The sequence below is a fragment of the Notolepis coatsorum genome (genome assembly GCF_963971535.1).
Source record: "Notolepis coatsorum genome assembly, chromosome: 17".
Lineage (NCBI taxonomy): Eukaryota > Metazoa > Chordata > Actinopteri > Aulopiformes > Paralepididae > Notolepis > Notolepis coatsorum.
In genome coordinates this window covers 11,367,391-11,393,121 of record NC_140181.1, presented here as the reverse complement: position 1 = coordinate 11,393,121, position 25,731 = coordinate 11,367,391, and the positions used below count along the sequence as shown (strand labels likewise).

At 42.3% G+C, this 25,731-nt stretch overlaps 1 protein-coding gene across 3 annotated transcripts in view; it reads left to right on the top strand.

Annotated features, from left to right (window-relative positions):
• The first annotated feature begins 1,225 nt into the window (after positions 1–1,225).
• The window catches only part of mical1 (microtubule associated monooxygenase, calponin and LIM domain containing 1), a 135,160-nt gene continuing 110,654 nt past the window's right edge, over positions 1,226–25,731 (top strand). The window contains exons 1-2 of one of the 3 annotated variants that reach the window (XM_084334061.1): positions 1,226–1,257; positions 5,551–5,661. The gene's annotated coding sequence lies outside the window, so the exon portion shown is untranslated. Of the gene's footprint in view, positions 1,258–4,718; positions 4,864–5,550; positions 5,662–25,731 lie in introns of those variants that run through there. The other 2 variants (XM_084334060.1, XM_084334059.1) reach the window with 2 other exon arrangements.

Here is a 25,731-nt window from a genome sequence, read left to right as displayed (position 1 = left end):
CTATGTGTACGTGAGAATAATACACAGATAGTTATACCCTATGTGTAAACGTGCAAGTAGTAGAGTAAGGATAAGGATATCTTTTATTAATCCCTCACAGGGAAATTCCAGTGACGTGTAGGGTGGCCTTCACATATTTTGTAGTACAAGGGACCAAGGGAGTATGCATGTCTGGTGGATAATAACCGCTCCCCACCTTTGCAATGTCACCATAACTTGAGGGGGTGTCCAGATAACAGGACAAACAGGAGACCACAGCTGGTGCATTTTCATAATATGTGGTTTGATCAAATAGGAAACTATGTCTTCAACGAGGAGGGTTTTCCCCTTGGCAAACAAAACCACTTGTGTTACACGTGTGTATAAATGAAATTGGCTATTACAGTATCAGTCCCACTGGGCACATACTGACCTCCATGCCGGCTCCAGGAGTCACTGACGTTCTTGTGACCTGGCTGAGTAGTAAGACCTCAGTCGTTCTCTGTATTGAGTAGTAAGACCTCAGTCCTTCTCTGTATTGAGGCGATGAGACTAATGAGAACACTGATTCGATTTCAATTTTGTCATGAAGATGTGACAAGCACATTGTCTTGTGTGTGAGACTTCATTATTCCTGCCTCACACAGCTAACTTACATGGATGTCAGATAGGGGGGGGGGGGGGGGGGGGGGGGCGTTATGGAACATGGACGTCAGATGGGGGGGGGGGGGGGCGTTATGGAACATGGACGTCAGATAGGGGGGGGGGGGGGGGCGTTATGGAACATGGGCGTCAGATAGGGGGGGGGGGGGGGGGCGTTATGGAACATGGACGTCAGATAGGGGGGGGGGGGGGGGGGCGTTATGGAACATGGACGTCAGATAGGGGGGGGGGGGGGGGGGGGGGGGCGTTATGGAACATGGATGTCATGTCAGATAGGGGGGGCGTTGACCCAAAAAGGTTCTAGAACCATCTAAGCTGTAAAGCAGTGTCTCACACACTTCAGTCAACAACAACGCCCCCCCCCCCCCCCCCAGCCAGACGGGCTGTGCTTCTCCACGACTGCACTCGCACACCACAGCTGGAAACCTGCTGCATACCACTGAGAACTCTCGCCCCACATGACCTCAGGACCTGCCCGGACTAGCCGAAGACGCGAGCCCAGCTACTCATGTCTCTGCATGCCAGATGAACAAGGATGTGCTGCTACTCAAGGTAGGATTCTCTTATCACCTGTAGGAGCAGAGCTCCACTCACCCAGGATGTGTGCTACTCAAGGTAGGTTTCTCTTATCACCTGTAGGGACAGTGGTCCATGCACCCAAGGAACCTATAAAATAAGGAAGGGTCATCACGTCACGGTGTAGCGCGTGAACGCACGTTGGTGCCAAGCGTGGACACTTTTGGCCGACATTGAGAACCATCTCCTAAAATTTTACGATCTGCATGACGGAATCGTCATCGGCAATTTGTTGCATTTTTAAACCAGCTAATGTTTGATATATTGATTGATGTATGTTTGTTTCCTCAGATCGCTGGTATATTAAGAATTTTAACACAGGCTTCAATAGAAGAACTGACATCAAAGTCTGGCACCGAGCAGAGCATAGAACGCTGCTGTTCTCACGTGCTGATGTCGACCCTTCCTTCTTTTATAGTTTCCTTGCACGCTCCCGCGGGATGCGTACTACTCAAGGTATAGGATTCTTATCATCACCTGTAGGACCGGGTGCTTCATCCACCCAGGATTAGATTATTAGAGTAGATTACATTCAAATGTATGGTCAGTCATTATGCAATGATGGGACAATCCATACTGTGTGCGTGTATACTAGATAACCGGCCCGACTAGTATAGTTCTGTGTGACAGAGGCCCAGAGATGAGATATTCCTTTATTGATCCCCCTTATTGGGGAAATGGGGGAGGTCCGCGGGGAGAAACGGTTACAGAGTAGCCTCCTCACACCACGTGAGTTTAGTAGGAATCTATGACGCAGCTGCAGCCAGGTATCCAGTAAAGAAGCCCAGTGTGGCTCGCGCTGAGAGAGGACTGACTGACTGACTGACCCACACACACACGTGGCTGGTAAGTAGGAGATGGGGCTCGGGTTGCCCTGGCTGAGAGTGACCGACTGTCACCTCCATTTATATGTAAAATACTGATCGGGAACGTGCAATGTTACTCACTGTGCCTTGTATATATTATATATTTATCTATTTTTACCTTGTTTTCTAGCACTCGCTTGTATTTAAATATTGTGTGATTTTGTGTGAAGGGCGGACTAGCAAAGTAAGATTTTCATTGTATGGCAAACTGTCTGTTTAAACAATCTTGAATCTTGAGGTTCGAAGGGTCCGCATGGGGATCATCCCTATGTTCCCCGGGTCCTATGTTCCCCGGGTTCTATGTTCCCCGCTTTGATTGATTAATAGATTGAACATTTTATAAAATTTTATTGTTTTTTTTTTTTTTTATATTTTTTTTATTATTGCAGAACAAAAATTATTAAAAGTCAGTACTCAACACACAATGCATAATGAAACTTTCAGTAAAGGTGGTTAAAATACATGCAAGTACAGAAACAAGATAAAATAAAAATAGTCTATAATAACATTTTAACCGTATACAGTGTATATCCAGCGAAATTACAATTATATAAATGTTAGTATAGAATATACCCCTAATACCTATTTTCTAAAACCCTACACACATATGCTCCAGCTCAAACCCCCCCCTCCCGGACCCCTCTTTGGATAGTACCTCCATTATCCCTCACTCCTAACCAGACACTACCGTTATAAGCTAGCTTTTATTCTCTCCACCACTTCTAACCACATTGACATTTTGGATTCGTTGAGACCCAGAATTCTTGCTGTAGATATTTCTTGATATATCACATCGAGATATGTAAGAAACCACACTTTCCTGCACATTTTTTCCGGTTGAAACCAGCGTGATGCGATCAGTTTTTTAGCTACTGTGATACCCGATAAAACCAATCTCTTTAATTGTGGATTTATTATTTTATTAATTATTAATGTCCGCCTTGTTTCGAACGGTTAAGCTTAGGCCCTCGTTCGAACTGGTTAAGGTTAGAGTTTGGAATCAGGGCTGGTGGTCTAAAATGTTCAATCTATCAATCAATCAAAGCGGGGAACATAGAACCCGGGGAACATAGAACCCGGGGAACATAGGACCCGGGGAACATAGACATGCTCCCAACGTGGGTATCAAACAGGAAGAAAGACTGTCAGGTTTTAAGCTGTGTGGGTATCAAAAATTATATAAAATAATTACTGCTTTTTAATTTATTTATTTTAAAGGGGTATGTTCGTTATAACTGACGTTATTTGATTCTGGACACAATTTCGTTCAGAATGAGAAAACACCACACATCATGTATAAAAACGTATAGCTATTATGCTATATAAAAATAATTACTTTAAAACAACCATTAATCCTGTCCTGCCCACTCCTGTTGATTTTTATTCCCGTCCTGCTCATGTGATTGATCGTGAATTTCACTCCCGTCCCGACCAAAACGTCAAGCTCTCTACGCCCCATTTGCTTGCAGCCCTCAGTGTGAGACTCACTGGTTTAACTGGTATGAGGGATAAGATAAGGTCATCACAATGATCTTGAGACTGGTGGTGAAGGTGGGCTCTGTGAGGGTTTATACATGTTTCATGATGGGCAGACATTCCCTCATTCCCTATGACATGTTAGCCCAAACCGTAGTCACCCCTTTTAAATCTATTTATTTGTTAAATAGGCAAATTATAGGCAAATTATACAACGTCCGACATCATAGATTTAACCAAAAAAACAAGCAAATAACAGACTAAAACTATTATTAAAGAAATGTAAAAAAGAAAAAAAAATACATTTTAAGATTGTACTAGAGATCACCAAATAATTGGCATGGTAGATACGTCAGTCAAAGTCACATTTTATTCTCAATGTCCCCTCATTCCACGGTGTACATAAAACTATATTATAGACATAGACAATATAAACAACAAAAGTAAAAATGTAAGACACAACAATATACAAACACACAATGGCCTGCAAGATATGGACACAATAAACAATTAATTAAAATGAGCTAAAGTGAGCTTATATAGTGCAAATATGTGTTCTATTGTTTACATGTTTCAGAGACTACTTTAAAATAATCACATCTATAAATAAATACATACATACATACATACATACATACATACATACATACATACATACATACATACATACATACATACATACATACATACATACATACATACATACATACATACATACATACATACATACATACATACATAAATAAACAAATAAACAAATAAATAAATAAACACAACTTTAAACAGGGAGATAACTTAGATAACATTTAGATGCGTGTACATGAAACGTCTCCATCTACAGTCCTCCACACGACAGACATCCCTTTTATTTACCTGGTCGTCACGTGCGGTACCGCTTTGCCTGCAGTTGCATAATATCACCAGAAACTTCCGGTAGATAATCCACTTGTGTTCGCCCCTGTCAGGGGAGTAGGGTATATCTGCAGAGCCGCAAGCTCCGCCTCAAACCTAGTCCAAGCCACGAAGCCCCGCCCAGACGTTGGGCTTGCGGCTCTGCAGATATCCCCTATTGGCCTGTGGTGCTCGCCGCGCAGGTGAGAGAGAGGGCGAGAGAGCGTCACAGAGAGAGAGAGGGCGAGAGAGAGAGAGAGGGCGAGAGAGAGAGCGAGAGACAGCGAGGCGTGCGCACTCTCTGGGGAGTCCCCTCGTATTTCTGTCAACAAAGAGAAAGATGGACGCGGCGACACCGATGTGCCATGTTCACCAACACGCGCGCCGCTCACCATCATGGCGTTAAAAACCGGTAATGTAACCCCCATATCATATGACTGCTACTTTGTGAACAGTGGCTTTAGTTTTTATTTGTACACATGCTTTAAAAAAAAAAATGACTATAACAATTTGAAAAGAAAATGCTGAGATAGCTACGGTGGTACGGTTGTTTTGTCATTGTATATAAAATATATTATTGGGAGACGTTAATATTGGGATGACACGTCACGTGACGTCAGGCTATTTAACTACTGTTGACTTGGCACAACAGTACCAGACTGAGGCTACAATGACATCACACCCAGCGCGGCTCCTTCCTGTTGTTTCATCATCACGTATCAACTTCCTGTCACTCTGTAGGTCTTGGAAGCTGTTTTATTTAACAGGGTTATAAGCACCCTGATTGTCTGCTAGAGTGTGATACTAATCTCTCTCTCTTTTTTTCTCTCTCTCTCTCTCTCTCTCTCTCTCTCTCTCTCTCTCTCTCTCTCTCTCTCTCTCTCTCACACACACACACACACACTCATATTATCTTTATCACTCATTCTATTTTCTCTCTTACTTTCTCACAATCACACAATCTCTCCCTTCCCTCTATCTCCCTCTCTCTCTCTCTCCCTCTCTCTCTCACACACTCACAAATCTTTCTCTTACTCTCTTTCTTTCTTTGTGCTCTACTTTCTCTACCCTTCTCCACGCCCCTCTCTTGTGTCTCAAGTAGACATGCCAGACGACAGCATGTCACAACATCAGAGCCATATCCAATAGCCCTGAACACACACGGCGTTGCCAGAGGCACTGAACGACGACGTACACATCGACTGCTAAGGTAAGTCAATCCACTCCACTCATCTCATGATATACAGTAAGACCAGATAAGATAAGATATTCCTTTATTGATCCCCTTGGGGGAAATGCAGGTATCATAGCAGCATGGGGGGAGTGATAGTACAGGTGCATGGTAATTATTGTAGTTCAAGACATAATACAGGTAATACAATTATAGTACAGTAGAAAGTAAAAATAGGCAGTGGAAACAATATAACAATATAATGAGCTCTGAGTATACGCATTATGAGCAAGTAGGCAGTGTAATCAAGGTGCAGATGGAGGTCTGTATGCCCGATCAGTTATATTATGCATTACAATACATATGGTAACAATAGACACTATAATCTAAATATTATACTATGAGTAAGTAAGTATACAGTATACACGGGTGCAGTATACATAAGGTACGTATGGCGTGATATACGTCATACGTTATACGCTGTAGTCTGTTTAGGTGGGAGTCAGACACACTCTGTGATCAGACATTCCTAGTAGTTCTCGAGTTCTGCTGCCGTTAGTTCTCTGGCTGCTGGCAACGGATATCATTATATAGAGAACTTGTAGGCCTCTCTACCCCAGAGGAAGATCAGGCCGGTTCATTCTTAAGTGCTGCTGGCTGCTCTCTCTCTCTCTCCTTCTCTTTCTCTCTTCTCTATCAATTCAATTTCAATTCAAAGGGACTTTATTTACATGGGAGACATACATTGCCAACATCAAAACGTATCAAACTTAAAGGAACACACTAACATTTTTGGGAAATTAGCTTACCGTCTTCTCCAGAGAGAGACAAGAAGATGGCTACCAGTTTCCTCTCTGTGTGCGTTCAGTAGAAAGCTATCTGGCTGCATGTTAGCCTAGCTTAGCACAATGAATGGAAGCGGACATGACCGGTTAGCCTAGGGCATTGTCCAACTAACACCTCCCCCGAAGGCTAACCGGTCATGTCCGCTTCCATTCATTGTGCTAAGCTAGGCTAACGTGCAGCCAGATGGCTTTCTACTGAACGCACACAGAGAGGAAGCTGGTATCTATCTTCTTGTCTCTCTCTGGAGAAGACGGTAAGATAATTTCCCCAAATGTTGGCTTGTTCCTTTAAGCACTTATCAAAACTAATCTTCTCTATCTTGTTCTGTCTATATCTCTAGCTCTATCTCCCTCTTTCTCTCTTCTCCTTTTCTCTATCTCTATATCTCTCTCTCTCTCTCTCTGAACAAGACTGAGCCTGGCAGGCATGTTCTAGCTTAGACTTGTTTATTAGATTTGTGTAATTCTTCACTTAAATTGCCTAATGCTAGTCAGATGATAATGATGTTGCAGCGCGTGCGTGCGTGCGTGTGCGTGTGTACGTACTCACTGTCAGCATGAGGTTGACTCAGCTAGAGCTACTTTGAAAGTGCATTTTAAATAAGAGAGTCATGCTGGTCCACCTTGTAGGACGATGTGTGCATCTGTTCTGTGCATCCGTTACTTTCAGTTCTGACTGTTTTTATAGAAGAATGAACAAAAATTGGACATAGCCTGAGAAACGTGTCTTCCTGAGAACTAGGTGATGTCTGTCCACGCCAGCGTCCCAGCTCGCTAGGGCCTATCTGGGCCTCAGAAAATGTTTGCTCATAATTTGCTCAAACTCGCAACATGCACTCACACGCCAAGCACCTATGTGATTCTTCTATTATTTCTGGTAAGAAATACGGACATGAGAATTCATAGCAACTTTATAAAAAAAAAATCCACTTTTATAGTAGTTAAAGGGATCTTTCACTTTACTAGTAGAACTTCATTAAAATTCATCAGTCTTGGGCGGCTAGGTGGCGCAGTGGGCAAGGCGCTCGCCACTAACGCAGGCTGGTCGTTCATACTAACACAATTGGCAGTGTTAGGGGGTGGGAAAGCCGGTGGGTGGGGATTGGACGTTGTGGACGGCAACTCCTACAGGTCGGTTGGTGCGCCTGTACAGCAGAATCAGGAAGTGACGGGGGCAGCGTGAGCCTCCCACGCGTTACTCCTCGCCACTGAGAGATCGCGCTGTTCAGGTGAAAAGATGCGACGGCTGCCTCCTCGTGTACCAGAGGGGACACGTGATGCAAGGCTTGGTCCTCACTGCAGCCGACCAGTGGGAGGCATGGTCTGGCAACGTTCAAGACAGGGGAGGGTAGAATTGAAGGCAGAATTGGCGAGGCGAAATTGGGGATGGGAGAAAAAAAAATAGAAAAATAAGGAGAAAAAGTGGATACATTTTTTTTGTATTCATCAGTCTTACCTCTTATCTAAAGTCATTTACAAGTAGCCGTCCCTGTGCTCCGCTGTTCCTCCCAGGTGTCCGGCTCCTCATTCGCTTCCAGTTTGAGGACCAGCTGTCTCTCTTTGCTCATCGCTATTTTCTAGGGATGTCCGTTATTATCGGCCTACCGATATTATCGGACGATATTGGCATTAAAATGTGATATTGGAAAATATCGGTATCGGTTTTCAATTTTTTTTTTTTTATTTTTTTTTTTTACATTTCTATAACCTTTATTTACCCAGGCAAGCAAGTAAGAACAAATTCTGATTTTATTTATTGTCAAAAGTATGCATAATGTTATGTTAATTCCACAACAAGACATATGTAATGTTAATTACCTGAAATTATTCAGTTTTTTGGCGGGGGAAACCCTGCATATATCTGTATCGGTTGATATCGGTATCGGAAATTAAGAGTTGGACAATATCGGTATATCGGTAAAAAAAAGCCAATATCGAGCATCCCTACGTATTTTCCCCATCTTCTTCCAATTTGCAAATCCGTGCCGGCTGAAATCTCTTCACAATAATTTGCCTCAATGATTCTTTTTTGTAATCGAGTAACTGGAGTTACTGGAGGAATCGTTTCAGCCCTAGTGTGAGACAGTGCATCATTGCGGGACCGTTTCCTTGACGCAGGCTCAATAAGGATTAAAAGCATTTTATGCTGACGGCAAACGTGGCGCGCGTACTCCACATGTGAGGGTGTGGGCTGCTTTTACCACCGTCATTGTGGTGCAGCAGAGTCGGACACAGGTTACTGCAGGAAGGATGCCGTTGTACACACAGCTCTCTGTACAGTAGATAATGCAGTTGTACACAGCTCTGTGTACACTAGATAATGCAGTTGTACACAGCTAAAAAGCATGCAGTTGTACACAGCTCTGATTTGATTTGATTTTTATTTAGTACATACAATTCATACGAAAGTATAAAAACAAGGGGTACAACAAGGATAACATGTGAAAGTCTGTGACTTGTTTCCAACATGGTCCCAAGAAGAATACAATAAAGAAAGAGTTAAGAAGATAAGATAGATACACAACAAGTAGATAAAATAGACAACTCAATTGTCTGAAAGAGCCTCATTACAGCACGTCATGTTCCTGTTCTTCGAGAGTGGTGGCCAAGCACCCACTGCAACCCAGTGTTGCAGATGTCGCTTCACACCCCCCTTGAAGACGGCAATAGTGGGGGAGTTTTGGATGGCAATAGTGGGGGAGTTTTGGATGGCCCTGGGCTCTGTCCGGTAGATACTGCAGTTGTACAGAGCTCTGCAGTAGAGAGCATGCAGTTGTACACGGCTAGAAAGCATGCAGTTGTACACAGCTCTGTACAGTAGAGAGTAGGGCTGACCCCTATTAATCGATTAGTCGACTAATCGGTCGAAAGGGGCCGTAGTCGACTGGCCAACCTCTTAGTCGAATATAATATTTTTTTTTTTTTTTTTTTTCAAACGAAAAAAGAGGCATAGAAGCGCGGCTAACACTAATGGCACGCATACCAGAGGCTAACTGCCTACGAAAACAGGCACAGAGGCACTGAAAGAGGATTTCACCCATCTAATGAACACACTATACTAGACAAATATCAAGATGTATCCATCAGTGGACCAATTGCATGCTTTTGCAGAGGACAAGAAGCCTTCCGTCGACTCCTTCAGACATTAAGCACCCCCCACAGCCCAAATGGAATGATACAAAAAATAAAAAATATTATACATTTTTTATTTTTTTTTAAGTCGACCAATAGTCGACTAACGGCAAATTTTGGCCAATCCTAGTCGACCATCCAAATCCTTAGTCGGGGACAGCCCCAGTAGAGAGCATGCAGTTATACACAGCTCTGTGCAGTAGGAAGGGTGCATGTCACAAAAGTCGCTTTGGATAAAAGCGTCAACTAAATGACATGTAAAAGTAGAAGAGCTGTTAGTCTAGCTCTGATTTGAAAGATTTTTCTGCATGACCTCAAGCGCAGTGTGAGTTTGGAACCAAGAGTAAAGACATAACGATGATGAGCCCAAGGCATCTTCTTATCAGGTAGAAAGCCTTTATTGACTGGATAGTTAGTTCATCATAGAAATATTTGAAAAGCCACACGTTTCAGCTACTAATGATGCATCTTGATATTTGTCTAGTCTAGTGTGTTCATTAGATGGGTGAAATCCTCTTTCAGTGCCTCTGTGCCCATTTTCTTAGGCAGTTGGCCTCGCTGGTATGTGCGCCATTAGCGTTAGCCACGCTTCTAGACCTCTTTGCTAAAAAAAAAAAAACACTAAAGAATATTATCATTATAATTTTTTTGCATTCGACTAAGAGGTCGGCAGTCGACTATGGCTCTTTTTGATCGATTAGTCGACTAATCAGGGTCAGCCCTAGTATTTAGACACTACAGCATAGTATGTAGACTCACTCTACAGCATAGTATAGACTCACTCTACAGCATAGTATATAGAAGACTCTACAGCAGGGGTGGGCAATTATTTTTCCCGGGGGGCCGAATGAGCAACTGAAAATATGTTTGAGGGCCGGGCCAAAATTCCAAACTCAATTATGCATAATATACATTTTATTTCTATATAAAAAGCAGTAAATGGCATTGTTTTGACCCCTGGTAAGAGTGTATGTTATTATTTGGCAATTAAAATGTGAGGTTAGCTTTCAAAAATATCATTTATTCAAATAGAATTTATTTCCAAAATGATAAACAAAATGTGAAACATTAATAACAAAGGGCATGTATGAAAAAGTGCTATACAAATAAAGTTATTATTTTGAGTTTCATATACTATTGAAACAAGGATTTTCTTAGCTTTCTAAAGACATCACATCATCGTATAGCCAAAATAAACAAGACATGTCACTGAACTGTGTAAAGAAAAGTGTCCCAGTAGCCTTTTTTACTTTACATGCCTATATTAAACATTTAATGTTTTCAGAACTGTGCAAAAAAAAGAAGAAAAAAAGATCAAGTGTCCCATTTCACTTGTTATATTTCCACATTTTAGTGTTCTTCAGTTATTTTTTTTTCATTCAGTGTGAGAAATCCAGTCTCTGTTGAGCTTTAACAAGTCCATCAAAGTCAGGTTGCATGTCTGAGGTGGAGATGCGAAGCACAGCTGCCAGATGTTCATCAGTGAGAGAGGATCTGTACCTGGACTTGGTAAACGTCATGACTGAGAATGTCTGTTCACATATAGGTGGATCCAAAGAGAACCAACATCTTCTGAGCATGTCTCCTCATGTTTGGAAAGTTCTCCTTGAGAGCAGAGTAGAACTCTAGCAGTGATGCTGACTTAAAGTGCTCCTTCAGTAGTGAATCAGACTGCAGGTCAATGAGTTCAAGCTGAACATCAGTGGGTGCACTATCAACACTGCAGGTAAAGGGAGAGGAAACCAGCTGCATTTCATCCTCAACCTTTTTGAAATCTTGAAAAAGCCTTAAATTCATCATGCAGTGCTCCCAACATGGATGAGTACCTGTGCCGGTGATCAGCTGATGGTTTGACTTCTTTCAGGGTTTTCATGTGTTTGAGATTGTTGCTGCCTAGTTGCCTTGAAATTAATTGCAACTTTGTCATAAAGGCTTTCACATGGCTATGCATTTCATGGGCAAAAATGCCCTTGCCCTGCAGTTGTGTGTTCAGTAGGGATGGGTACCGTTCACATTTGAACCGATACGGTACCGGTACCTGTGAATCGATACCGGTACCCAACGGTACCTTTTTTCTGTACTTTAGTCTCAAAAAATGTTATCTACCTACAGTACCTCAGTTGTGAAAAAAGAAATCCAAACTTCAAATAACCACACTTTCGACCGTTTTCGGCTTGCCCCGACTGCTTTGTTGTTGAATCAAGTCAAATCCTAGGTAAGCGTATATTGTGCGTGTGAACGTTGACATGAAAAGAAAAAAGTTAAAAAAAAAAATTATTTTCTTTATCATGTAATCTTTCGCGGGCCGGTCAGAATCATCCCGCGGGCCGTATCCGGCATGCGGGCCGTACAATGCCCAGGTCTGCTCTACAGCATAGTATATAGACTCTACAGTGTTTGTTGAATTAGATCATTTAATTCAATGACTCTTTTCAATGCTTGATTTAAATAAGGCCTTTAAGAGCTGCAAACCAATAATGAAGCCATGCTAGTGGGACAAATATGTCTACTATGCTGCTGACACTTGGCCTCTAGTTTCTTCAAGTTTCTTTAATAGTTGTCATACAGAAGTACAGAATACTTTCATACAAAATGCTTCTTACTGTTACGCTCCAGAGACTGTGCTAGACAAGATAGTATCAAATAACATAGTATAGCATGTAAATTAGAAGTAGAAAATGAGGTCACAGTGTTCAGTATAGACATATGTACAATGTTCGATGCAGAATAGACGTAACTGAGTTACCATATAATATACAATACTATGCAGTGTACTAATGTACAATATTATATAGTGCAAAGCAGAAATGCAGAAATGGGATGAGGTACAATTTAGGTACAATTTACAGTAAGGTGTACGAGTTGTAGTGCAATCCTTCATCAATAAATATAAAGTGTGGGGAGTGGGTGCTACAGTGTGTTTGTTTAAAGTGAGTGTGTGCTATAAAGTGTGGGGAGTGGGTGCTACAGTGTGTTTGTTTAAAGTGAGTGTGTGCGTGTGGATGCGTGTGCTATGTGCGTTTGATGGTTGTTGTTGTGTAGTGTTCATTGTTCGTTAAGCAGCCTGATGGCCTGGGGATAGAAGCTTCTTCTTAGCCAAAATAATTCTCTAGCTGTGTGCACTGACTGGAATATATCTTCTTGACGTCTATCTGCTTCTGAAGCCTGTGTTGGATCGATGACTGACGAGCTGGCAACCTGCCCTCCGGGAGTTTTGGCAGGACGAAGCGTCGGAGCTGTTTGACTACGGCGACAGCGTCGGAGGGATTGTATTAGTTAAGTCAGTTGTAGAACTTGTCAAGTTTCAGCAGTCTTAGTCATTTACATTGAGTCATTTTAGCCGACGCTTTTATCCAAAGCGATTTACAAAGTGTGAACAACAAGTCAGCAGGAAGGGTACAACTCTGGTAGCTGAGGGTAAGTGATATTGTGTGTCAAACTTGAGTGTTACACTCTGTTATTATATATATTATATTAGCATAGGTAGTAGTATAAGTATAGTAGCATAGTAGTATAGACATATCTGCATCATAGGTAGTAGTATAAGTATAGTAGCATAGTAGTATAGACATACTGTATTAGCATCATAGGTAGTAGTATAAGTATAGTAGCATAGTAGTATAGACATACTGTATTAGCATCATAGGTAGTAGTATAAGTATAGTAGCATAGTAGTATAGACATATTGTATTAGCATCATAGGTAGTAGTATAAGTATAGTAAGGTACATAATAGTAAAAGACAGTAAGACCTTACCTCTATGCAAGTGCATCTTCAAGTAAGCTAGCGACCACTGCTGCTCGTCTGCGGTCAACACCACCGCTCCTCCCAGGCTCCTGATTTGAGGACCTAGTCGTCTAAACATCATACTGAAGAAACAAACTACTGCTGTGCAGATTTCAATTTATTTTGGCATTTGATGAGTCTTTACAGATTTATTAGCTTTGAGGGAGAAAAAATAAAAGCAAGTTGTTTGAGTGTATTGTGTATATCTTCGCCTTGCGTGGAAAGTTTGGTTGACAGTTGGTCAAATTAGAACCTCAAGTTTTAAAGTTAAAGCCATTTAAAAATGGCAACATTAGCCATAAAACAACCTTTGACAGAGAAAAATATATTACACAGAATAATATTGCTGTATACATACTGTATCGTACAGAAGTATGATATTTAGACCTGGTCCTCAAGTGAAAGAGGAGCCTGACACCTGGGAGGAATGGTGGGGTGTTGATGGCGGACGGCAGGGACAGCAGTGGTCACCAGTTTACTAGTAGATGACTTTAGATAAGAGGTAAGACTGCTAGTTTACCAGTTTACTAGTAGATGACTTTAGATCAAGGTAAGACTGAAATATCCCCCTTTTTTTTTTAAATGGATTGGAACAATCCGAACTACAAAGCAAGAGACCGTACTTTGAAAAGACACTAAAATAATTGACGACATCCTTTAGCTTCATGTCGTAGTATTTTCCATCTATGGGGATGTAAAAATATAAACCCACCCACAGTATATCAAAGAAGGGTATTTTTAGTTTAATAACAAACACTGGTATATTTAAGGCCCTTATTGGTAAGCTGTTGGTAAGCTACCTCCTTCTACTACATCATTATTGGAATGGAATTCTGGAACCTGTGGAACCTGTTGTAGTGACTGGCTCGGAAGAGGGTAGATCTGCATTTCGCTATGATGCCCCTCCAGCTCATGGAATTTGAACTCCAAACAGTCCTTAAAGCTTGAGATTCTCCCCAACCTTTGTTGTCAATCAAGTTGTAGGTGTTTTAACACTTTGATCGCCATGGTTAAATTCATAATTTACCATCCCTAGCCAGCTCTATTTGTCTATGGAGAAGTTCCCCTTCTTTGCAGGGCTATAACTTTTTAAATTCTATTGCTAAATTATTATGGCCCATTCAATGTCCTATATCCATTGTTCAGGGTGTAGCAACGTTATATTTTTTCATTCACATATTCATACTAAAATATGGTCTAAAGTATAAGTATGTTTTTATCGTTTTCTGCAGCTTTCTCCAGAACTTGATTTATAGCCCCAAATGCATTTTATTGATGATCAAATACAGTTTGGTAGCGATCGGTGCCAGATGAAACATTTCAACTGGAGGTACTTCTAGAAGTTACTACGTATCATCTGATATTGACCGGATGGGCGGGGGGGTCGTTTATAATTCCGTGGGCAACGTTATATCATTCGTCTAGTGTGGGTCATATGGTCATCAGTTAGTATAGAAGACGTTAGAAAATAACGTTGAAACTCACCGTATCTTCCTCGCGCCGTTGGACGATCAGCTTGGAGTAGACAGTTTTAGATTATGGGATGTTGATTTAGATTAACCATTTCCAGGTTGTATAATACTATATACGTCCAAATAACGTTGTTTATTGAGTTAGGGCGAGCGATTGATTATCCAGTGTGTTGAGATGGAGTCCGGCTAACGATCGCCAGTGCCCGGACGAAATATGGATGAGCACTTCCTGTTTGGCGCGTCACGTCCTGTTGGCCGATCTGCCGATCGGCCACCAGATGGCGCTCTTGAACCGTTAGACAGTTGAGTGGAGCTCACCAGTACATCTCATGTCTCCGGAGGAGAAATATGATTTCGATCACAGATTTTTGAAATATTGATATCAAAGACGAGTTACGGCGTCTTCGGCAGAATGAGCATGGCGAGCAAAGCCGAGTTACGCCGTTCCCGGCGATTAAAGTGTTAATCAACTTGTTATCCTTGATCCTTGCCTCGTCTCGTTGTCTTATTGTTATGATTTTATACGCTGTGTGCTTTTATACGCTTCCGCGACGTGGCGGTGGGTAAACAAGGGCCTTTCCAGTGTAAACCAAGGTTAAACTAACGTCTCGGGCAAAGAGAACCTCCTCTTTGCAGTGGATCAGGGGGGGGGGGGGGGGGGGGAGGAGGAGGAGGAGGAGGAGGAGGAGAGAGAGAACGAACGAACGAATGGGAAGTCATGGACCGGAACAAATCCTTTGCACACTGACTGAACCCAAAACATCCTTCAGACCGGCCTGAGACACACAAGCACACTCAGGCATTTCATGTCACTCCACTATAATTATAGGCTCTCATAATAGTAATACTAATAATAATATATTTGATTTGTAGAGGCGCTTTATAATTGTGGAAACAATTCTCAAAGCGCTACGGTGCAAAAGAACATAAAAGCTAGCAAGAGTAAAAAAAAAAAAACATAAAATAAGCAAGACTAAAAAAGAACATGGAATGTGAAGGGCTAAAACTATTAAAAGAGTAAAGGACATAAAATAAGAAGGGCTAAAACTAGTAAAAGAGTAAAGAACATAAAATAAGAAGAGCTAAAACTATTAAAAGAGTAAAGGACATAAAATAAGAAGGGCTAAAACTATTAAAAGAGTAAAGAACATAAAATAAGAAGGGCTAAAACTATTAAAAGAGTAAAGAACATAAAATAAGAAGGGCTAAAACTAGTAAAAGAGTAAAGAACATAAAATAAGAAGGGCTAAAACTAGTAAAAGAGTAAAGGACATAAAATAAGAAGGGCTAAAACTAGTAAAAGAGTAAAGAACATAAAATAAGAAGGGCTAAAACTAGTAAAAGAGTAAAGAACATAAAATAAGAAGGGCTAAAACTAGTAAAAGAGTAAAGAACATAAGATAAGAAGGGCTAAAACTAGTAAAAGAGTAAAGAACATAAAATAAGAAGGGCTAAAACTAGTAAAAGAGTAAAGAACATAAAATAAGAAGGGCTAAAACTAGTAAAAGAGTAAAGAACATAAAATAAGAAGGGCTAAAAAGAGTAAAGAACATAAAATAAGAAGGGCTAAAACTAGTAAAAGAGTAAAGAACATAAAATAAGAAGGGCTAAAACTAGTAAAAGAGTAAAGAACATAAAATAAGAAGGGCTAAAACTAGTAAAAGAGTAAAGAACATAAAATAAGAAGGGCTAAAACTAGTAAAAGAGTAAAGAACATAAAATAAGAAGGGCTAAAACTAGTAAAAGAGTAAAGAACATAAAATAAGAAGGGCTAAAACTAGTAAAAGAGTAAAGAACATTAAATAAGAAGGGCTAAAACTAGTAAAAGAGTAAAGAACATACCGTAAGATAAGGGCTAAAACGAGTAAAAGAGTAAAGAACATAAAATAAGAAGGGCTAAAACTAGTAAAAGAGTAAAGAACATAAAATAAGAAGGGCTAAAAAACGAGTAAAAGAACATAAAATGCGTGGTGTTTTGAGGCCCTTTTTAAAAGCGTCCACGTTACTGTGGTGCTCTCAGGTGGTCAGGGAGAGCGTTCCACAGACTGGGAGCCGATGAGCAGACAGCCTGATCTCCCACGGTGCAGAGTTTGGTCTTCCGGGCGCTGGATGAGGTTTGCCTGGCCGGAGCGGAGCGGAGATGTCGTGAGGAGGATTGAGGGGTGATGAATTCTTTAAGGTAGAGGCCGGAGGGGGTACTGTACCCAAAACGTCCTTCGGACCAGCCTGGGACACACGAGCACACTCTGGCCTTTCGTGTCCCCCGGCTTTTCTTTCGTGACTCCACTATAATTATAGGCTCTCAGGTGCTCGGGGCATTCGACGCAGAGCAAGCAGGAACAGGGAGGTGTGTGTGTGTGTGGGGGTGTGTGGGGGTGTGTGGGTGGTTGTGTGTGAATGTTATCGCCAGGAAGCAAGGCGTGAGCGTTGGTTTACAGGAAGTGTGGTGTGTTGCCACCGTTTCTCAGCAGAACTACTTGACACATACCGTTCACATGCCGCCTGAGATGCCGGCGCTGAAGCTCGCGTGGCGTGGTGGAAGTTTGTGACCTCAGTGACAAATGTACATTTTAGTCAAGTCGGCAGGAAGGAAGGGTACAACTCTTTCAGTTGAGTAACAAATGTTCATCAAACAGTGTTGAAACTTGGGTGCTGCAGTGTTGAGTGCAGAGTAGTAGAGACTTATTAGTATAGTAGGTACTAGTATAGACGAGGAAGATTAATTAGTGGAAGAGTGCATGATAGTAGAAGACGGTAAGAACTTAAGGTTAGTATTCCTTTTTCTTTTTTTTCAGATATAGCAACACTATTATCACCGTCCGACATCCAAGTTGGGGGATCCCCCTTTGAACGGCCCATCTAAGGTTCTCTCCTCCACATTTCCTATTGCTAGGTTTTTAGTGAGTTCTTCCTCACCTTCACTGGGGGAATGTCAAGAGTATTGCATATTTGGATTTTATGGTGGATTTTGTTCTTGATTTATTGTGATGTTTCTTCTCGACTTGTTTAAAGAAAACCCGTACAGCCCATGGGGGCATTATTAATAGCTTGTGATTTCGGGGCTTTACAAATACATTTGATTTTTGATATTGATTGCAGAAGTGTGTTTTTAGTCGACGACGAAAGATCGGTCGTGTTTCGGCCGTCCTAACTGTTACTCGCACAAGTGTCATAACCTGCTAGATCACACAAACGGCAAATGATTGATTTATTTATTGGTTTGAGACGCTGGTGCTGCAGCTTGCGTGGTGCGGTGGAGATGCTGCCACACTCCTGCAAGTGTCATAACCTGCTAGATCACACAAACGTGTCGCAATTGACCGGTTGGGAAATTTGCTGTTTGTACAATTTGCTTGTAGGAGTTCCTCTTAACGCAGCAGGAATCAAATGTATTACAATTTAATAGGATTTTAGCACAACAACAAGCAGAGGCACACCGACACCAAGTGTGAGAGCTTCATATAGTGAGTATATGTAAATATATGTATATTTTTATTTATCCCCTTGGGGAAATTCGTCCTCTGCATTTGATCCGTCCTAACTATTTATGGAACAGTGGGGCAGCCACACAGTGTGGCCAGTACCTTGGTCAAGGGACCAACGCCAGTTGTGATGCCAGTACCTTGGTCAAGGGACCAACGCCAGTTGTAACGCCAGTACCTTGGTCAAGGGACCAACTCCTTGGTCAAGGGACCAACTCCAGTTGTGACGCCAGTACCTTGGTCAAGGGACCAACTCCTTGGTCAAGGGACCAACTCCAGTTGTGACGCCAGTACCTTGGTCAAGGGACCAACTCCTTGGTCAAGGGACCAACTCCAGTTGTGACGCCAGTACCTTGGTCAAGGGACCAACTCCAGTTGTGATGCCAGTACCTTGGTCGAGGGCGATGGCAGGAGTATATACCTAGCATGCATGTTTTTCTGTGTGCAGTGTGCATGTTCTCCCTGTGTTTGTGTAGCTCTCACACGCTCTCACGGGGAGAACATGCAAAAACTCTACACAGAACCGAGGACTTTCTTGTTGTGAGGCAACAGTGCTGCTAACTAGTAACTACTGTGCCATCGTGCCGCCAAATACAAAAGATTATGAGATATGGTAATGTGTTTACGTTTTAAAGGTGCTATAGATACATATGTTATGTAGACTAATAATAAATTAGTTCAATAATACATCCACAGAGCTTTTAGAAAGGTGCATTATTGATTTATGACTATCATTAAGTAATATATTGGCGGGTCCAAAATGAATGTTGTTGTTTACGTGTTGCGTGCATGTATCATGTAACGTGGATTGCACCTGATTGGATAAACGCGCTGCTAGTTGAGAGACAGGCTGACATGCTGCTGCTCTAGTGGGACGTCTAGTGGCTCAATGTTATCTATAGCACCTTTAATTAATATATGGCACATTTAGTGCAAACCTCACATTTTATTTTCTAACTTACGAACCTCATCGATGAGGCGTTTATCATAAACAGTATTGTGCACTGCTAGTAGCTCTCAGCGCTTAGTATTTGTGTGACTAGATGTCCCACTAGATGTTCATTTTAGACCCGCCTACAACAAGTCATAAATCAATAATTTGCAGAATAAAAGCAATACTTTTATTCTGCACCTTTCTAAAAGCTCTATGGATGTATTATTGAAAAAAAATTATTAGTCATAACATTTGTATCTATAGCACCTTTAAAACGTAAACACAATACCATATCTCCATACTCTTTTGTATTTGTGTGATACCTAGCACAATACAGTGGCTCAGGAGGTAGAGCGGTCATCATCGTGTCGAAGTGTCCTTGAGCAAGACACTTAACCCCTAACTGCTCCCGATGAGCAAGTTGGCACCTTGCATGTGAACGTGCGAGTGAATGGGTAAAATGTGAGGCACAAATTGTAAAGCGCTTTGGATAAAAGCACTATATAAATGCACCGTTTACTCCAGTAGGAGTATGCTAGCCTGGTATCGGTATCGGTGCACCTCGAATCACAAGCTTATGGCGTTAAAAGGTTTTGCTGCAAGAACGTACATGTGTTTTTCTGTTTGTTTTCTCTGCTAATCACTCGTAATCTGGCACAATGCCTTGAAGCTGACTCTCTGTAGCAAGTCTTTGTCTCTCTGGTCACCCCGCCCATTGCAAATGTTGACAGTGATATTTCAGCCTATTTGTGAGCATAATGACTGCATATTGAGGCTAAGTTTATTTTTAAAGTAATACATTTTTAATTAGAGGTGGGCATAGATTAATTTTTGCAATCTGCAATCCTGGATTTAATCTAGATTAATCTAGATTAAAATGGCTCAAAAAAAAAAAAAAAAAAACTGCCGAAGGCATTCAAAATATGTGTGTTCTACCCAAATAATGACCAGAAGTAAGTCCTTACTTTTTCTTTCCTCCTTATGTTTCTCAGGCCAGGTGGCCCATTACACCATGAGCCCATCTCCCGTTTTCCAAAATGCATTACAGACTGTTTGAAAAAGCTGTTTTGCTATGATAATTGGTAATGAAATATCAAAATAATGTTCAATAAGATGTACTTGTGTTTAATAAGTTGTTTTATTCAGAAGTTAACACAAATAAATAATATTACCAGTAGGGATGGGTATCGTTAGGATTTTATCGATACTACTACTCTTATCGATACTGCTTAACGGTTCGGTACTTTATCGATACTCTTATCGGTTCTTTTTGGTTATTTTTTTGCAAGAAAAAAAGACAATTAATTAAGAACAGAATCAACATTGCTTTATTATTTATAAATACAACTTTATAAATAAGTATTATAAATAAATATAATTTCTTCAGCAACAGCAGCAGCAATGTTCTTTTATATAACTTTATAAATAAATATAATAAATTAATATAATTTCTTCAGCAACAGCAGCAACAATGTTTTAAATGTGTCTGACTCTGAATTATAGACTTTTTATAATAAACAACAAATGCAAAAGGCTAACAGAACTGTGACACTCGTTCACCCTATCCTCTGTCATCCTTCCTCTAGCTGCTAGGGAGAAAGGACTTTGGGTGGTGGAGGGAGGTAGAGGGAGGATGTGTGGTGGCCCTGGGCTCACTGGGCTGGGACATAGTGGCTGACGCCTCAGCTTGACGATCTATAAAAAGTTTAGATTGTAGTATTTGTAGCTAAACAATTGTTTTGTTTATTAGCCTATTTGTAATAATTCGTTATTAGCCTAGGCAACTCCGTATCTTGGGTTACGGCTGCAGTATGCAGATGGAACACTGCGCGCAAGGCAGTCGAATACGCGCATTTCTGCACACTAATATCATGTTTTGCCAACAGATGTTTTGATAAATTGATTTGCTCGTATTGCCACCCTTACTGGCAAATGTTTTGTTGCACTTGTGGCAACGTGCATTGTCGGCATTGACCCTTGTAAAGTATATCCATACTTTAGAACGCTTCGCTCTATCCGCCATGATCACGACTCAGTGCATGCAGAGCTGCTGTCTGTGTGCCGCGCGCTATAGCACGGGGCGTCGGGGACTTTCATTAAGGAGTACCCGTATGTAGTACCCGTATGTCTATGTGTAGCACTAGCGAGCGACTCGCGAGGAGTGTGTGTAATAATTGACTCGCTGGCTGCGGCTCGCTTCTCGTGCAGAGACAGAGAGAGGATCGTTCGCAACTTTTAAATAATAATAATAATAATAATAATAATTTCTCTAGAGTATCGATAGCAGTACCGAGGACGTCAGAGCTTATAAATACTCCGGTATTTTCTAATATAGTACCGGTTCCCGTTTAAAACCGGGGTCCGGGGGGCATCCCTAATTACCAGTACAGTACAGTATCTAGCACTCTCAGGAGCAAAACAGAAAGAATCATTTCAAACTTGAACTATGTGACATGGCTTGAATCAACTGCTCCAGTGGAGTTGCTCAGTGGCCAATGGTGTCAACTGTGGTTGTACTGGGCAGCTCCCAGGTGTGAATGGAACTGTGTGAATGTGAAGCAGGGCGTTCCTGAAAAAGAAAAGAAACTAGTATAGCGTTAACGCAGCACGTTAACGCCGTTAACGGCCCAGCTCTATTTTTAATACAATGTGGCCAGCTGACCTTTTATTTCCTTCCCATGTACAAGACCACAGTATCTATACAAAACGGTTGTAGATAGCGCTATAATTGCATCCACAGAGATTAAAGGGATATTCCACTTTTGGTAGCACTTTAGTCAGGTTTCAGCGTTCTTACCTCCTATGTAAGCGCATCTACACGCGAGTCTAAATATCATACTTCTGTAGTATAATATAAACAAACTACTGCTGTGCAGAGTTAAATAAAAACGGACAATTCTGAGTCAAGTTTGGTTGTTTTGGCATTTGATGGTTTGAGTGTATTTTTGCCTTGTGTGGAATGCTTGGTGAGTGGTTACCATGGTTACCTGCTGCCTTGCTCGAAGAAAGATTCTAAACATTCTGTGAAAAGTTCACAGTTGGTCGAACTACAGCAAGTGACAAAAACAGTGACGCAAGCGAAATAACAAAACAAAATACACTATACCACCACAATAACTCACAATAATACACAGAACTACACTGATTGACTTGGCGCTGCTGTGATGGCTGCCTTTCTGATCGCTCCGACGAGACTGTGCTTTATTTTGTTAATTTTTATAGTATTAGGAGTTTTATTTGCACCAACTGTTGGTGCATTATATGTGTATGACCGTCAGTCAATCATTGACATTGGATTACGGGAAACTTACCAACTGGATTACTCGCTGGATCAACTTTCCGAACCACATCAATGGCCGGAAGAAATCCTCCGGAGACTAGGACCGGATCCTTTGTTCCTAGACCCCAGGAAAAGACGTCGAGGAAAAAGGTCTGGGATCCGAAACAGGCTGAGATCCAGACGACACCGTACACCACTTCCCAGTATATTGCTAGCCAATGTACAATCAATAGACAATAAACTGGATGACATCCGAGCAAGGATTCAATATCAAAGAGACGTTAGGGACTGCAATGTCCTTTGCTTCACCGAAACTTGGCTAACACCGGAGGTTCCAGATCACGCGATTCAACCAACGGATCACTTCTTTATCCATAGGAAGGATCGGACACAATCAGAGTCCGGTAAACAACGTGGTGGAGGTATTGCCTTCATGTTTAACAAAAATTGGAGTGATCCAACGAATGTGAAGGAATTATCCAACTACTGCTCCCCAGAACTGGAATATATAACCATCAAGTGTCGTCCTTTCTTCCTCCCGAGGGAGTTAACGGCGATCGTCCTGGTCGGAGTGTATATTCCACCGCAAGCCAACAACAACGCCGCGCTCTCCAGACTACACGACGAGGTAAATAATATACAAGCGACGAACGTTAACGCCGCCATTTTAGTACTGGGAGATTTCAATAGCGCCAATCTGAGAAAGGTATTGCCTGATTTCTACCAGCATGTGACTTGCAACACCAGAGGCGGTAACATCCTAGATCACTGTTACACGCAATTTAAAGGTGGCTACAAGGCTCATTCTGATAGTGGCTTTGGCAAGTCAGATCACGCATCCATTTTCCTTACACCAAAGTACAGACAAAGAATTAAAAGTACTCCCGTAGTCTCGCGAGAGGTGCAGAAATGGGATGTGACGTCAGAGGATACGATCCGGTCAGTGTTCCACAACACAGACTGGATTGTATTCCGCGACACAGATAACATTAATGCCTACACGGAGACAGTGCTGGACTATGTCTGTACTAGGGTGAAAGAAACAATCCCCACTACCAAAATGAAAGTTTACCCAAATCAAAAACCCTGGGTAGACAAATCCGTCCGTGAAGCTCTGAGAGAGCGCACCAAAGCATACAATGACGGCCTAGTGGCAGGCAACATGAATGACCACAAGGTGGCGCAACACAACGTAAGGAGGACAGTGTCAGAGGCCAAACGGCGCTACAGGGATAAAATTGAACTCCAGTTTGAACAAGCTGACTCTAGAGCTATGTGGCAGGGGCTCAAAACGATGACAGACTACAAAGGCGCCTCCCTCAAACTGAACAATGACATCTCCTTAGCAAACGACCTCAATACCTTCTATGCGAGGTTTGATGCTGGTAATAACAACACCAGCTCACAAGCCTCGGCAATGGGGGGGGGGGGGTCGGCTGCTGATGGAGGCGCAGTGTTCAGGGTAACAGAGCATGAGGTGAGGCGGACCTTTAAAAAAGTGAATATCAGGAAGGCAGCAGGTCCGGACGGCATCCCCGGCCGCGTCCTAAAAGTCTGTGCCGACCAACTGGCCCCAGTATTCACTGACATATTTAACCTGTCCTTAGAACAGGCTGTCATCCCCACCTGCCTGAAGAAGTCCACTATTATCCCTGTACCCAAAAAATCCAAGCCTGCTTGCCTCAACGACTACCGCCCTGTAGCTCTCACCTCCATAGCCATGAAGTGCTTTGAGAAGCTAGTAAAGGGCTACATCTGCTCCTCCCTCCCCATCAACATGGACCCCCTGCAATTTGCATACCGCCCCAACAGGTCCACGGAGGACGCCATATCCCATGTGCTGCACACAGCAGCATCACACCTGGACAAGAGGCAGGGGAACTATGTGAGAATGCTATTCATCGACTACAGCTCGGCATTCAATACCATAGTCCCCTCCATACTCATAGCCAAGCTCAGGGACCTGGGCTTGGGCTATGACCTCTGCCAGTGGGTCTTGGACTTCCTGACTGGCAGACCCCAGGTGGTGAGGGCAGGCAACTGCACCTCCTCATCCATCACCCTCAACATAGGGGCCCCCCAGGGCTGTGTTCTGAGTCCCCTCCTCTACTCCCTGTACACACACGACTGTGTGGCTCAGCGGAGTAGCAATACAATCGTCAAATTTGCTGACGACACAGTGGTGGTGGGCCTGATCTCTGCCAACGACGAGAGGGCCTACCTGGAAGAGGTCAAGGTCCTGGCGGGATGGTGCCAGGAAAACAGCCTCTCCCTGAACGTCAGCAAAACAAAGGAGATGATTGTGGACTTCAGGAGGTCGGGGGTCAAGGACTACAGCCCCCTCAGCATCGACGGGGCACCGGTTGAGAGAGTCAACAGCTTCAAGTACCTCGGAGCCCACATATCCGAGGACTTGAAATGGACCATACACATTAACAGTGTGGTGAAGAAGGCACGACAACGCCTCTACTTCCTCAGGCGCCTAAGGAAGTTCCAAGTCAACCAGAAGATCCTTAAGAACTTCTACTCATGTACAATAGAGAGCATCTTGACCGGCAACATCACCTCCTGGTTTGGGAATAGCACTGCAAAAGACCAAAGCAGACTACAAAGAGTGACACGTTCAGCCGAACGCACAATTGGAGGGGGGCTCCCCACTCTCCAGAACATTTACAACAAGCGTTGCAAGGGGAAGGCTAAGAGAATTATTAAGGACTCGAGCCACCCGAACAACTGCCTCTTTGAACTGCTGCCGTCAGGCAAGCGACACAGGAGTCTCAAGGCGAGCACAGAAAGACTCAGAAGTAGCTTCTATCCCCAGGCCATCAGGCTGCTAAACGAACAATGAATGAACACTACACAACAACAACCACCAAACACACATAGCACACACATCCACACGCACACACTCACTTTAAACAAACACACTGTAGCACCCACTACACACACTTTATAGCACACACCCACTTTAAACAAACACACTGTAGCACCCACTCCCCACACTTTATATTTATGGATGAAGGATTGCACTACAACTCGTACACCTTACTGTAAATTGTACCTAAAATTGTACCTCATCCCATTTCTGCTTTGCACTAGATAGTACTGTACATTAGTACACTGCATAGTATTGTGTATTGTATATTATATGGTAACTCAGAACATTGTACATATGTCT